Genomic DNA, 12,171 nt, shown 5'->3' on the forward strand with positions numbered 1-12,171 from the left:
TCACAAATGAATTCAAAACTAATTCATTTTGAGTCTAGCCCAATGTATCATTCTGCCAATGAATACATCTATGTTTCTACCCATGGAGTCAATTGTTCTGCCAATGAATACATCTATGTCTCTTAGAGTCAATTGTGAAATTTGCGCATTTATTCTGGACTGTTTTAATCATATTACTGATACAAGATCTGTCTTCTCTTGTAGCAGTTACCTCTTTAATTACAGTCAATGTGTCACCTTTTACGTAGATCTCTCTAAAACCGAATTCCTCTCCAAAAGTGACCGCATGCAAGCACGCCTAGGCTTCTGCTAGTTCTAGTGTCGAGATGTTTAAGAACGGGTAAATGCATGCAACCATTATCAGTCCATTTTTATTTCTTGCAATTATACCTGCCTTAGAAATGTTATGACTCTGTTGAAAGGAAGCATCAAAATTAATTTTGATTATATTCCTATCAGGTGGTTCCCTTTTGATATTTTTAGGTAGTTCTTGTCATAAAAACGCCTTCAATAAAATCATTCTCCAATAAGTATGCGTTAATAAAGGAAATCACCTCTTGTTCATTTGGGGTATGTACCTCGTGATATACTCTGTTTCTATTGAATCATATTGCCCAGAAAGAAATCATAAGAGTTTTACATTTTTTGTTTTCATTTTCATAGAAGAAATCCACTAACCAATTTTGCCATTCTTGATTTCTGTCTGAGGCTGAGTCTTCAATTTTCAGATCTTGTAGGATTTTTCTTGTGAATTTATAATCTCAGAATGGATGTACCATAATTTCCTCATCCTCCTTGCAAACTGGGCAACAAGCGTTTCTCACCAAGCCTTTATTTTTTAAATTGTAAAGGGTAGGAAAAAAAACCCCTTCAAAAGTTTCCACACGTGTATTCAGATTTTAGCTGCTACTTTAATCTTTCATATCTTTGTAAAGAAAGTATGCATTCGAGAATTCTGTGAAGAGGTGTTGTCTTCTGTATTATGTAAATTTTCTGCAATAAGCCATCTGTAACTGTTTTAGACTGTGTAATTTCCTGATTTATCACCCTACCATATCAAGATATTCAGCTGGCTTGGACATGCCAATGGAATCACAAGAATCCAGTTTATTGTCTCTTCATCGAATAGAATTCTAAGGGATTCAATATTCCAGGTAAATTCTTCCATCTCAATTAAATCCTTTACTTTTGTAAAGTTAATGTTGATAGTTTGACAATGTACTCGACCCTCCCCAGGTCCTGATAGCCAATTATTGTTCCATATATTAATAGAGGCATCATTCCCTACTTTCCATCCCAATCTTTCTTCTAGCAAGGAGCGGGCATTCCAGATACTTCGCCAGGTAAATGATAGATAAGCTCCCAGAATTGCACTTAAAAAATCACCTCTTGGATAATATTTAGCTTTTATTACCTATGCAAGCAAATCCGTGGGGTTCTTAATTAGATTCCATCCTTGTTTGGCTAACAAGGCAACATTAAACTTTGATAAGTCCCTAAACCCCATCCTTCCTTGCGATTTCGTATTACACATGGTTGACCAATGAATGCCTTTATTTGTAACTGTATTACGCCACCAGAATCTATTAAACGTGTTTTCTAATTCCCTGCAAAAAGAATTTGGTAACATAAAACATTGCATTATGTAAATTGAACTGTCTACAACACCGATTTTGTCAACACTTCTTTTCTATCAATAGATAAAAACCTCATGCTCCAAATCTCTAATTTTTTTAATAATTTTTTCTTTGATATCATTAAAAGCATGCCTTTTGCATCTCCCTACACTATTGTTGGTAATCCCAAATATTTCTCCGGATTATTTGCAATTCGAACGCTAAAGATTCTCCCTACTCTTTCCCTATTGCTAAAACTTGTATTTTTCCTGAAGTAAATTAACGATTTATCAAAATTAACAACTAGGCCTGATATATTTTCATAATCAATTACCACGGTTTTTATCGCTCTTGTACATTCCTCTGTCGCTTCTCCAAACAGTATGTTATCATCCGCAAAAAATAAATGCCTGATTGCTAGACTACTTCCCATCTTGGCTCTTTTAATAAAACCCGCACTTTTCGCCCTGTGATCAGATTGGAGAAACCTTGTGCGCATATAATAAATAAATAGGGGCTTAGGGGACCCCTTATCTTAATCCCCGACTAGGTTTAAATTCTTTTCCTTGTACTCCATTCAAAACCATTGAGTATGTCTCCATAGAAACACACTTCATAATTAAAGTATCCAACCATCGCAGAGGCATATTTTTGCATCATTTTTCCAATGAAATTCCATTCAACCCTGTCGTACGCCTTATTCATATTAAGTTTTAAGGCAAAGGATTCTGTCGATCCTTCTTTTTTCTTTTTAAACGAATGCAGAATTTCATATGCCACAAGAGTATTGTCTGTAATCTGTCTTCCTAGAATGAAGGCTCCTTTGTACACATCAATACATATATTCAGTACCTTCCTAAATTTGTTGACCAATATCTTTGATATTATTTTGTAGAGCATATTACACAAACTGATCGGTCTGAATTGATTCATGTTGCTTGGTGAGTTTGTTTTAGGACTTAAAACAATATTTGTTCTATTAATTTCTTGTAGATCTTTCCTTCCTTTTATCATATCTAAACAATAGTTGTAAATATCGTCCTCTATAATATGCCAAAATTTTTTATAAAAAAGAGCGGGAAAGCCATCTTTACCTAATGCTTTTAACGGTGACATTGATTTCACAGCTTCAACAACTTCTTCCTTTTGAAAATCTGCCATTAAATCTTCAATCAGAAAATCAGATATGCAAGGTTGACTACTTTTGAAGATCTTATCACCTTCGCCTACTGCCTTAGATGTGAAAAGATCTTGAAAAAAATGAGAAGCAATGTTAATAAGTTCAGATTCTTCATCCACCCATCTCCCATTAATGTCATTGAGGCCTCTAATTGTGTTTTTCTTTCTCCCGTTTACAGTCTTGTGAAAAAAAGAAGTATTTCGATCGCCTAATTTAAGCCAATTGACTCTTGCCCTTTGTTCCCAAAAAATTTCTTCTTTATCATCTTCTAAATTTAGTCCAATTTTTAAATTCGTAATTGTGCTAAGACTTCATCGGTGGGATCATCTTCGTACAGCTCCTTCAATTTAGAGAATAACCCTTGTTTTCTTCCTTCTCTCCATGCCTTGTTCTTGCTAGCCCATCTACTTAAATTAGTCCCAAGCATAGATAATTTCTCAGGAACATCTCCTATGCAGGCCTCCAACACTCAATCACTTATTCTTCAAAATTCTCATCCAATACCCAATCAACATTGAATCTGAAATAAAACGGTCTGGTAAGATTTCTGTTGGAATAATGGCAGCAGCAAACATCAAACAAAGTTGCAACTCAGTGTTTGCAAGACTGAAGTAAGAAGAATCGAAGCAAAGCAAAGCAAAAATTTTGATCAAAATTGAATACTCAGCAATGTTGTGACTGAACATTCATCATTTTTCATTCAAACTTGAAATATATAAAAGAGTTACAATGTACATTGACAGTTACCTAATGTATTTAACTGCCCCAACTAATACAAACCTAATCACTAGCCAAAAATAATCAAATATAGCTGACCAATCAGCCATTACATCAAAAGATCTTATCACTAACTTAAGTTTAACTAGAATTACAAACAAACTAAAGTTGAACTGAACCAAATTATATCAAAACAAAACAGCAAAGTTGGTTGCTTCATTCGGTTCAAAAAACATTCGTGCGCACCAAGCAAAATGAGCTGAGCTCGATAGCTGCTGGTCTCGACAGTAGCAAGCTTTTGGCTCCATGTTGCATTGCAGTCCAGCTTTCAACACTCCTCCTTGGACTGTATGCAACACATTCCAATTGCACTTCTCAAAGATTCAAATCGAGCAGCCCCTAAGGGCTTGGTCATTATGTCAGCCAATTGTGCTCCTGAGCTGCAATGCACAAGGCTGACTTCCTTTGCTTGTTCAGCCTCTCTAACAAAATGCAGTTTGATCTTAAAATGCTTAGTCTTGCCATGGAACACAGGGTTCTTGGCTATTGCAACTGCAGACTGATTGTCTACCCAAATTTCAGTTGCTTCATCTTGAGTTTCATTAAGGTCATAAAGCAGCTTTCTTAGCCAAATGGCCTGATTAACTGCTCCTGCTGCAGTAATGTACTCTGCTTCAGCTGTGGACTGAGCAACAGTTTGTTGCTTCTTTGAACTCCAGCAAAACATGCCCGATCCAAGTGTGAAGAAGTATCCAGAGGTACTCTTCATGTCATCGAGAGATCCTGCCCAGTCACTGTCAGAGTAGCCTTCTAGTTTCAGTTGGTTCCGACTTTCAAACATTACACCAAAACTAGCAGTGCCCTTGATGTATCTAAGGATCCTCTTTGCTGCCTTCAAATGTGCCTCATTGCAACAATGCATAAATCTTGATAACAGGCTGACACCAAACATGATATCTGGCATGGTTGCTGTTAGATACAACAGACAACCAACTAGGCTTCGATAGTGCCTCTCATCAACCCTCTGCTGATCACCACTGCTAGTCAGCTTTTCTCCTTGAGCCATAGGTGTGCTGACTGCTTTACAGTTATGCATGCAAAATTTATCTAGGATCTTCAAAGCAAATGAGTGTTGGCTGATGAAGATACCTCGATCAGACTGGTGCACTTCCATGCCAAGGAAATAAGTCATGATCCCCAAATCTGTCATCTCAAACACTTGCTGCATTTGGACCTTGAACTGATCAATGAGCTCGATTTTGCTCCCTGTCACAAGCAAATCATCCACATACAAGGGGACTATCAGCAAGGTTTCATGTTCTGACCTTTTAACATATAGAGTAGGCTCACTAAGGCTCTTTACAAATCCAAGTTTGGTTAGGTAGGCATCAACTCTGTCATACCAGGCCCTTGGTGCCTGTTTCAGGCCATAGAGGGCCTTTCTCAACTTATACACTTTGTCTTCATGTCCAACAACTTCAAAACCTTCAGGTTGCTCGATGAAGATCTCCTCCTTGAGAAAACCATTCAGGAATGCTGATTTGACATCCAATTGGTGAACTCTCCACTGCTTCTGAGCTGCTAAAGCAAACAGCAGCTTAATTGTATCCAGTCTTGCCACTGGAGCAAAAGTTTCTAGGTAGTCAACACCATACTGCTGACTGTAGCCCTTCACCACAAGCCTGGCCTTGTGCTTGTTCAGTGAGCCATCAGAATTGTACTTGGCCCGATACACCCATTTAACTCCTATGACCCTCTTGTGTTCTGGTCTGCTCACCAACTCCCAAGTCTGATTTTTGTTAATCATTTACAACTCAGCTTCCATAGCTTTCATCCAGCTTCTGTTCTTAGCAGCCTCTTCAAAGTCTGAGGGCTCAATCACAGCAACATTGCACCTCTGATAGACATCAGCCAAAGTTCTGGTGCCCTTCACTGGTATATCATCGATAGCATCATTACTTGGTCCTTCTTCTGCAGGTTCAGCAACCAAGTCTAACTGGTCCAATTCAGACAAGTCAGTCTCAACACCATTCCAATTCCACAACTTTTCCTCATCAAACTTTACATCCCTGCTGACTAAAACTTTCTTTGCTGTAGGATCATACACTCTATAGCCCTTCTTGTTGCTGCTGTAGCCAACAAAGATTCCTGGAGTTGCTCTGCTCTCAAGCTTGGTCCTTTTCTCTACTGGAATAAGTGCATAACATACACAGCCAAACACTTTTAAGTGTGTTACCACAGGTTTGACTCCATGCCAAGCCTCAAAAGGAGTCTTATCCTTGACTACTCTAGTTGGCAGTCTGTTGAGCAGATACATTGAGGTGTTGACTGCCTCAGCCCAAAACTGACTTGGAAGCTTACCTTGAAACAAGAGGCACCTGGCCATGTTCAGTACAGTCCTATTCTTTCTCTCACAGACTCCATTCTGTTGAGAAGTATAGACTGTTGTGAGCTGATGGTGAATCCCAGCACTGTCACAAAGCTTTTGAAATCTCTCAGACACATATTCAGATCCATTATCAGTCCTCAAGGCTCTAATTTTGCAGCCTGACTGATTTTCAGCATAAGCCTTGAATTTGCAGAAGGCTTCAAACACTTCTGACTTTTGCTTCAAGAAGTAGACCCAGCACAACCTTGTTAAATCATCTATAAACAGGGCAAAGTACTTGTTCTCACTGATTGAAGGTGTTCTCATAGGGCCACAAACATCAGAGTGCACCAATTCAAGCTTGTCTTGAGCTCTCCAAGCACTGTCAGCAGGAAAAAGCAGTCTAGCCTGCTTACCAAGCTGACAAACCTCACAAACATTCCCACTAGCTTCAATTTTTGAAATGTCATCAACCAGATTCAGCCTATGTAACAGATCGATGGATCTAAAATTTGCATGGCCTAGTCTCCTATGCCACAAGTCAGTGCTTTCAACAAGGCTGGTGTATGCCTTTCTTTCTATTTGGCTAACATCCAGCATGAAGCACCTATCAGTCATAGAGACTGTGACTAACTCCAGACCATTCATGTCTTGAACAATACAACAACCATCCTTAAAAACCAATGTATAGCCCTTTTCAACTAATTGGCCTACACTAAGCAAATTCTGGTCTAAGTCAGGTACAAAAAATACATCTGAGATCAGCTTGTTACCTGAACCAGTGCTAATCAACACACTGCCCTTGCCTTCAGCCTCAATCAGCCTACCATCTCCAATTCTAATCCTCGAGTGGAAGCTTCTGTCTAGGCTTTTGAACAGCTTCTCATCTGCTGCCATATGGTGTGAGCAGCCACTGTCTAGTAGCCAATCATTGCTGGCCTTGGTTGTGCCAACAAAACAAGTTGCTGTGAACACTTGCTCCTCCTGAGCTTGAATGTCCTCAGCAGGTCTAGCTTGTTGCAGAGTAGCTTCTCTTGGTTTGCTCTTGCACACCTTCTCCACATGGCCAAACTGCTTGCATTTTCTACACTGAATATCTGGCCTAAACCAGCAATACTTTTCTGAATGTGTTGTCTTCTTGCAATGAACACATGGTGGGAACACCCTTTTTGCTTCATCTCTTCCTGACTTGACCCTTCTATTGTGCCAAGGCTTCTTGCCTTTTGCACTCACACTCGAGCCTTCACTGGCTTTAGCCTGGAAAGCAGCTTCAGGATTCTCCTCCTGCCTATTTGCCCTCCTTTGCTCAAGTGCATACAGGGAATTTATCAGCTCAGACAATGAAATGGCTGATAAGTCCCTCGAGTCCTCAAGTGAAGAGATTTTAGACTCAAATTTCTCAGGGAGAGTTGTAATAACCTTTTCAACAACTCTACTCTCTGTGAAGTCCACTCCTAGGAGCCTAATGCTGTTGACAATGGCCATTATCCTGTCTGAGTACTGCTTGATGGTCTCAGACTCCTTCATCCTCAAATTTTCAAAGTCTCTCCTGAGGTTGATCACTTGCTGTTGCCTTGTCTTATCAGTCCCCATGAACTCCTCCTTCAGCTTCTCCCAAGCCTGCTTAGGTGAGTCACAGGCCATGATGCGAGTAAATATCACATCAGAGACTCCATTTTGCAAGCAGGCCATAGCCTTATGCTTCTTGGCTCGCTCCTCAGTATGTTGCCTCATCTGTGCAATGGTGGGATTGGCTCTCAATGGAGGTGGTTCAGCATCATTCTCGATCACACTCCAAAGATCATGTGCCTGGAGATAAGTCTTCATTTTAACTATCCAAATGTGATAGTTTTCTCCAGTGAACACTGTGGAGGTGGTGGAGTGAAACTCATTCTGCTAAACTGATTTTAAATGCTTCAATCTTACCAAATTTTGAACTTGCTGCTGGTTTTGATTCGAACACAACAGATTGCATACAAAGGCCCCTCAAAGACTCGGGCTCATGATACCATTTGTTGGAACAATGGCAGCAGCAAACATCAAACAAAGTTGCAACTCAGTGTTTGCAAGACTGAAGTAAGAAGAATCGAAGCAAAGCAAAGCAAAAATTTTGATCAAAATTGAATACTCAGCAATGTTGTGACTGAACATTCATCATTTTTCATTCAAACTTGAAATATATAAAAGAGTTACAATGTACATTGACAGTTACCTAATGTATTTAACTGCCCCAACTAATACAAACCTAATCACTAGCCAAAAATAATCAAATATAGCTGACCAATCAGCCATTACATCAAAAGATCTTATCACTAACTTAAGTTTAACTAGAATTACAAACAAACTAAAGTTGAACTGAACCAAATTACATCAAAACAAAACAGCAAAGTTGGTTGCTTCATTCGGTTCAAAAAACATTTGTGCGCACCAAGCAAAATGAGCTGAGCTCGATAGCTGCTGGTCTCGACAGTAGCAAGCTTTTGGCTCCATGTTGCATTGCAGTCCAGCTTTCAACAATTTCGTCCTTCAACTTTTCCTGTTGTATTAAGCATAATTGGACAATGATCAGAAAAACTATGTGGCCTATGCTCGATATAGTATCCTGGAAAAAAGTCCCACCATTCGATATTTTCCATGCCCTTGTCGAGTCTCTCTCTAATATTATTACTCGACAACCTTCCTTTCTCCCATGTAAACTATTGTCCTAAAAAACCTAAATCGCTTAAATCACATTTTTGTAAAACTCTCAAAAGGCGCTAATTTGTCTCTCTTCTCGTACATGTCCCCCTTTCTTTTCAAATGAAAACATTATGTCGTTGAAATCTCCCATCATGACCTATGACAAATCACATTTCTTTTCAAGATGTCTTATTAAATTCCATGAATTTTTTCTTATTCCTTCCACAGGTGCTCCATAAAATCTAGTAAATCTTTATATTTTCTCTTCCAATTCTTCTATTTCCACATTAATGTGTGAATTAGAAAAACTCCTTAAAGTTATGGCCACTTCCTCCTTCCAACCTAACGATAAGCCTCCTTTTGAACCATCTGCTCCTATATCAATTCCATTGCTAAAACCACAGCTTTTCCTTATTCTCTCTATTTTTCTTGCGTTTGCTTTTGTTTCAATAAGAAATAAAATTTGGGGCCTACTTTGTCTCAAACTATATCTGAGATGACGGACTACTCGCAATTGCCCCAACCTGCGAACATTCCAACTTAAGATTTTCATTGAGACTAGCCGGTCTGCTTACTAGCAGTCGACACTATTTCATTATCTTTCTTGGAACTCACCAATTCATTTGAGTTGACTTCTTTTTGAGCTTCACAATGTAATCTTTGTCTTTTTTTGCATTCCTTTATCGCAAGCGGTCTGTCCTCTTCTTCTTACACTACTTCTTTGCCTTTGATAGATACTCTTTCATTAATTAATGAATTAGAGAATTTTGTCCTAGATTGAACATATCCCTTTCCAGTCATTTCATGATTTCCCAGCTTGCTACCCTTATTTTCCCCTAGATATTCATTTGATTGATTTCCTCTGTGTTGTTTGCAATTTGTTCTTTCCTCTACTTTGACCCCCTCTCTTGGTTCCTCTCGTAGCCATTGGCTCATCATCTGTATCACTCTCTTTGATTGCGCCCTTAGCGAACTATCCCACCCGAACTCCACATCCTGTTCTTCCATTGTTAATCGAACTGGACAGAAGCCTTTCCCGTGCTCTAATCTTCTGCAAAGGAAACAAAACATTGTAATTTTCTCATATTGAAATTGTGCGTAAATTGAATTATTCTTATGAAAAATTACTTTTTTCTTTCGTTTTAAGGGAACACGAACATCAAGTTTCACTCTAATACGCATGAATTTTCTCCTCCCTCTAGGAATCAAATCCGTATCATATTCTAAAAATTGAATGATAAAGTTCCCAAATTGATTTCTAAAAATTGAACGATGAAGTTCCCGAATTGATTTGCCATTCTTTCAGTCAAAAACCCTAATGGTAGGTTATAAACTTGCACCCAAAAGATAGCATGGTTCAATGGAATTTGTAATGGATCCTCCCCCTCTTCATCTTATTAAAAATAATTAGGTGCCTATTGAAAAACCAAGGCATTCATTCCACCACCCTTTTAAAATCAATCTGATTGTAAAACCTAAATAAAATCCTATTTTCTTCAATGTCTGTAATTGTGATCCCTCCTAATGGGTGCCACAATTTTGCCATCATATTCTCCTAAGATGTGAAGTGCACCACGCTTTCAGTAAAAACTCGTCCCACCAAACACCAACTACTATAATCTTCAATTACATCTTCATCTTCTTCTGCAAAACGAAATGGAACCTCTTTGCTGTCATCAATATTGAGGCTTCCAAAATTTTGTTCTATATAAATTTACCTTTAAAATCATGTGATCACCAATTGAGATTGTCGCCGACAATGGTCAAGATCAAAAGAAATGCAAAAAACTGAAAGAAAGTTTAAAGAAAGACTAGACGCGCTATTATAGCAGACTAGGTAAACGTGCTATGGTAGCAGACTAGATTTTTAATGCCACCAAGACATTTTTTTTTCTTTTTTTTTTTTGAATTGCTATATATATAGTTGTTATAAATGTATTAAATTCATATAACATCAATCAAAGCTACTATATGTTTTCTATAAAATTGACATATTATAAATAATGTTTAGGTGTCAACCAAATATTGATCCAGTGATCTACAACTCAAACTTTTCATATTAAAAATCTCAATCTCTTTTTTTTTTTTTAAATTATATTATTTTTTAAACACTTTACGTTTACCTTTAATTATTTTCTTAATTTTCTATGAAGATTGAAACATGAACTTTCAATTCTTTTTAATTCTCGATATAATATTTTTATAGTGTTTTAATATTTTATATTTAGTAATATAATTTATTACAAATATAATTATCACTCGAAATATAATTTTATCGCTGGAATCATTTTGTTTGGTTAACAATAATTAATTTTTTAGAAAAGTATTTGAAAAGCATTGTATCTAATAAAGATGAAAATTATTTCAACTGAATCATTCGCAATGTTTTTATAACAGATTGATTAGATTACCCATTCTTGATTTAATCAATTTGATTAAATAAATTATTAAAAATAAAAAATTAAAATATAAAAAAGAAACATAATTCAATCGGTTTTTATCTAATTTAATTAGTTTATATCAATTTACAAATCAATCAACTCAACTTTCTCCATACCATACTAGTATATTGTCTGATTTATTTCGGTTAATTCGATTCGACTCCATCTATCATTGTCGATGGAGTGATAGATGATATGTATACTTAAATTTTTAATTGACACTAATTTCAAATCCAATCATCATACAAATTTCTATTTTTCATAAAAAAAATACTAAGAATTAATATTTATTTATTAAAAATTTAGTGTAAGTGTGAAAAGATGTACGTTGATTTCAAGCCTTGATTAACATCAATAATTCTAGGATTCACAAGCAGCGTTGGTCCCTTTAATTTGGCGACATTACTTTCTAAGCTCTTCAAATTTATAATGTTATAATTTATAAAATAATAAAATTTATCTTTTAGCCCCAAAAATTTTATAATTTAATTTTGATTCGTTATAAAATGATTGGTTTCACCCTTAGTCTTGATTAATATTAATAAGTATAGGGTTCAAATTTTAGGCACCAGTTGGTGGGACACTAAGATTAATTCCAATAAGATTAAAAATAATAACGATGATGAGATTAGTTATTATAGTAGTGAGATTAAAATCACTGATAAGGTATGTACTTGAATACAAATAAATGTGATAATGAAATAAAAATAAAAATGACCATTAAGAATATTAATTTACAAAGTTAGTACTCCACTATTATATATATTAGTAATATCTAAAAGTTTAATAACTTTTGTCTATTGAGTTTTAGCTCGATTGGCATCGACATTGTTGCCAATGTAGGAAAATGTGGGTTCGAGTGCACTGAAGCGTATTATCCTCTTATTTAATGGTTGGGAAGGGCTATTGATAGTTCTAAGCATTCTATCAATAAGAACAAATATGATAAAAAACCTATTGAGATTAATGTTGAAAAAAAAATATTTTATAATTTATTTAAATATTTCAAATAATTAATTATATAATTTATAAATCTATTTGTTATTTCCAATTAAAAACTTAAACACTTCTTAAAAATAAACTAATCAAATGAAAAATTAAACATAATGAGTTTAAAACATATTAAAAAAAGACTAATGAGTCTCTGCATAAAATGTAAACAAATTATTA

Source organism: Gossypium hirsutum, chromosome A13, assembly GCF_007990345.1.
Source record: "Gossypium hirsutum isolate 1008001.06 chromosome A13, Gossypium_hirsutum_v2.1, whole genome shotgun sequence".
Classification (NCBI taxonomy): domain Eukaryota; kingdom Viridiplantae; phylum Streptophyta; class Magnoliopsida; order Malvales; family Malvaceae; genus Gossypium; species Gossypium hirsutum.